The following is a 4,466-nucleotide window of genomic DNA, read 5'->3' on the forward strand; positions in this document are numbered from 1 at the left end:
GCTTTGGATGTGTGCTCTCAGAAAACCGTATATCAGAAGTTTAAACTCATATGGTTTAAACCGCATGATTTCAGCGCGATAAACATGAGAATCAGAACCATAACAGATGTTTTTAGGAGGTCAGAGCTGTAATGGCACAGCTCCATTCTGGAAAAGGCGGCGGGGCGCAGCAGCTCATTTGCATTTAAAGAGACAGGCCCGAAAAACAGTGTGTTTCTGCTTCCACTCAAAATAGGCATTTGTTTAAAATCATATAATGAACGATCTGTGGAGTATTTTGAGCTGAAACTTCACAGACACATTCTGGGGACACCAGAGACTTATATTACATATTGTAAAAAGGGGCATAATATGTCTCCTTTAAGAAACCATTGACACATTATTACATTACATTACATAACATTGTTACTATATATACAATTAATTCTGAAAAATCAGAATCAGAATCAGAATCAGAATGAGCTTTATTGCCAAGTATGTTTACACATACAGGGAATTTGTTTTAGTGACAGAAGCTCCACAGTGCAACAGAATGACAGTGACAAGACAGGACACAGATAATAAAAATAATAATATACAAAATAGACAATGTACAAAAAAAGCAAAAACACAATATATAATATAGACAATTTTGTATGTACAGGTATGATATGTGCAAATTTGAAATGTAAATAAAGTATGTGTGCTAAATAAATAATGTATACTAGTGTTGTGTGTGCCACGATTATTGTTAAGTGTTCATGAGATGGATTGCCCGAGGAAAGAAACTGTTCCTGTGTCTGGTCGTTCTGGTGCGCAGTGCTCTGTAGCGTCGACCAGATGGCAACAGTTCAAAGAGGGAATGTGCTGGATGTGAGGGGTCCAGAGCGATTTTGCTAGCCCTTTTGCTCACTCTGGATGAGTACAGTTCTTGGACAGAAGGGAGGGTTGTACCAGTGATTCGCTCAGCAGTCCGGACTATCCTCTGTTGTCTTCTGAGGTCAGATTTGGTAGCTGAGCTGAACCAGGCAGTTACAGAAGTGCAGACAATGGACTCAATGTGATTGTCCCACTTCAGGTCCTGAGAGATAGTGGTGCCCAGGAACCTGAATGTCTCCACTGCAGTCACAGTGCTGTCCATGATGGTGAGTGAAGGGAGAGCAGGGGGGTTCCTCCTGAAGTCCACTATCATCTATAATGTAAGCAGACTCGTCACCGTTCTAAATGAGGCCGATGAGTGTGGTGTCGTCTGCAAACTTCAGGAGCTTGACCAAGAAATCTTTAGATGTGCAGTCATTTGTGTAGAGCGAGAAGAGCAGTGGGGAGAGGATGCAACCCTGGGGGGCGCCAGTGCTGATCGTACGGGTTCTGGATGAGAATTTTTCCAGCTTCACTAGCTGCTGCCTGTCTGTCACGAAGCTGGTGATTCACTGACAGACAGAGGTGGGCACGGAGAGCTCAGTTAATTTGGGCAGGAGGAGGTTTGGGATGATAGTGTTAAACGCCGAGCTGAAGTCCACAAACAGGATCCTCACATAAGTCCCTGGTCTGTCTATATGTTGCAGGATGTAATGCAGTTTCATGTTGAATCACCACACAAATATGAAGCAGCTATAGGCTAATAATAAATGTTTCTTGAGCAGCAAATGATATTAGAATTATTTCTGAAGGATCATGTGACACTGAAGACTAGAGTAATGATGCAAAAAATTCTGCTTTGATCACAGATGCATTTTAAATTATTTTTTAAATATATTAAAATAGAAAATAGTTATTTTTATTTGTTATATTGCACAATATTGCTGCTTTTACAGTTTTGTTTTTGTTTTTTATATATATATATATATATATATATATGTATATATATATATATATATATATATACAGAGTGCGCAGAGAATATAGACACCCCCATATTTTTTTCTCTCTTTTTTATACAAGACAATGACCCTAAGCACACAGCTAAAATAATGAAGGAGTGGCTTCACAACAACTCTGTGACTGTTCTTGAATGGCCCAGCCAGAGCCCTGACTTAAACCCAATTGAGCATCTCTGGAGAGACCTAAAAATGGCTGTCCACCAACGTTTACCATCCAACCTGACAGAACTGGAGAGGATCTGCAAGGAGGAATGGCAGAGGATCCCCAAATCCAGGTGTGAAAAACTTGTTGCATCTTTCCCAAAAAGACTCATGGCTGTATTAGATCAAAAGGGTGCTTCTACTAAATACTGAGCAAAGGGTCTGAATACTTAGGACCATGTGATATTTCAGTTTTTCTTTTTTAATAAATCTGCAAAAATGTCAACAATTCTGTGTTTTTCTGTCAATATGGGGTGCTGTGTGTACATTAATGAGGAAAAAAAATGAACTTAAATGATTTTAGCAAATGGCTGCAATATAACAAAGAGTGAAAAATTTAAGGGGGTCTGAATACTTTCCGTACCCACTGTATATACCTTGCTACGTGTACTGCGTTAGGCTAACTGAGACTTGTAATTTGCACTTATATATTGTTGCTCTTTTGTTAGTTTTGACTGCTTTTATTGTCCTCATTTGTAAGTCGCTTTGGATAAAAGCGTCTGATAAATGACTAAATAAATAAATGAAGCCTTGGTGAGCATGAGACTTAAAAAAAATATTACAAAATCTTACTGACCCCAAACTTTTGTGTACATGTAATATTTATTTTAAATTGGCTAGTTTGTGCAAGTTAATTTATTTAAAATGGTTGTTAAAAGTTCAAATGGATTGTGTTATGTTCTGTAATTGCTGTTTATAAATCTGTCAGAAAAAAAAATATGCTAAAGTTTCACCTTTAAGGGTACTACAGCCTGGCAGCCTTTTAAAAAAATCAACAATTGTTTTATTACAGTAACCACAGTTTACCACTGTATTTGTAGTAAAACTGCAGTAACCACAAATTTACCATGGTAATAATAATAAATTTTTGTACTTTAACACCATGTTTATTTTTTATTTTCAATATGCTCCCTTTTAGGGGTATAGTTGCACATTTGAGGTTACTGCCCCAGCTAAAATACAATTATAGTATATTTTATTTCTGACAGTGTAAACAATTAAAGGCCTATGAAATGTAAAAAAAAACATGGCTTTAAAATCTAATATTAAGTGAGTATAATTACTGATTATATTCTTTTAAAAATTAGATTTAATTAGAATTAGTTTAGAGGTATCGATATCGACGATACTGTGCTTGAAAATATCGGTATCGGATCGAAAATAAAATAAGAGGTATGTATGTATTTAAATTCCTGCTGGTGCACGTTTACCAAACAGGACCCGTGCAGGCTTTAAACTGCTTTGCGTCTCTCCGTCAGATAACCCCATGGGCGTGATGCGCCATTACAGGTTGGCTATTTCCCTAAACCTTCACAGCTCGTATATTTTTCCTCCAAGGGGTGAGAACGTAATGATTACGAAAACGATTATTTATTTTTGATAATTATTTTATTTCAGTTAGCTTTTCAATAACTGTTGTTAGTTTTGATTCGTTTTAGTTTTTCCAATTATTTTGACGTTCTTATTTTATTTCAGTTTACGAAATTGTTTTTTCATCAATCGTTTTAGTCTTAGTTTTAGTTTTCGTTTACGAAAATAACCTTGGTGTGAAGACGCTGCAGGCAGTGGCGAAGCACAAATCCATGAATGAAAGTTTTGTGAGGTGAAGTAAACTTTACAGGAATTCCCCTGCTCAGGGAGTAGGGAGCAAAGAACACTGTGTAGAGACCATGTCAGTTGGTACACAGCTCATGCATGGAGCTTTCATCTAATGAGCTGGTTATCTGAATCAGGTATGTTAACTAAGAGAGACATGCAAAATATGCAGAGCAGAGGTAACGTTCCAGTCTCCAGTCCAATTCCAGTCCCAGTTATGCCGAGTTCATACTGCACGATTTTAGCCCGATTTTTCACTCGCACAGGTTTTGCGAAATCGCCGACAAATGGCAGAAATCGGAGGCAAATTGGTGCTCGTTCACGCGATTCACAATCACGCTGTGTGAAATGAGTTCTGACTGAAAAACACATCGGCGATGACCTACAGCCAATGAGAGACCAGATACAGGGCAGCGGGAAGTTCGGGGAGGAGTTCTATGAAACATAGTTTGCGGACCAGTGTTGCCAAAACTGTGATTGCCGCCGGTTGTTTTTTATGTTAGCAGGTTGACGTGACCCCAATAACGTGATATTTAGGCCCTGGAATGTGAATTGTACCAGGAGAACCCCGCCAAAAAAAAAAATAATTTACCCCCGAACGCGGGGGACCCCCTCGAAAGCAATTGGGCTATTTTCAGGCTAGTTTTGAATAGTAATTGGGCGGGTTTTGTAGCGAAAACCTGGCAACCCTGCACCAGACAGCGCTGTCAGCGATTCTTCCTATTGTAAAGTCATGCAGTGTGTAACCTCCTGTCGTCGTTCCATCATGCAGTGTGAACACAGCAACAACTGAATGCTACCCCAGATAGT

Source organism: Sinocyclocheilus grahami, unplaced genomic scaffold (genome assembly GCF_001515645.1).
Source record: "Sinocyclocheilus grahami isolate Dianchi unplaced genomic scaffold, SAMN03320097.WGS_v1.1 scaffold1598.1, whole genome shotgun sequence".
Classification (NCBI taxonomy): Eukaryota; Metazoa; Chordata; class Actinopteri; order Cypriniformes; family Cyprinidae; genus Sinocyclocheilus; species Sinocyclocheilus grahami.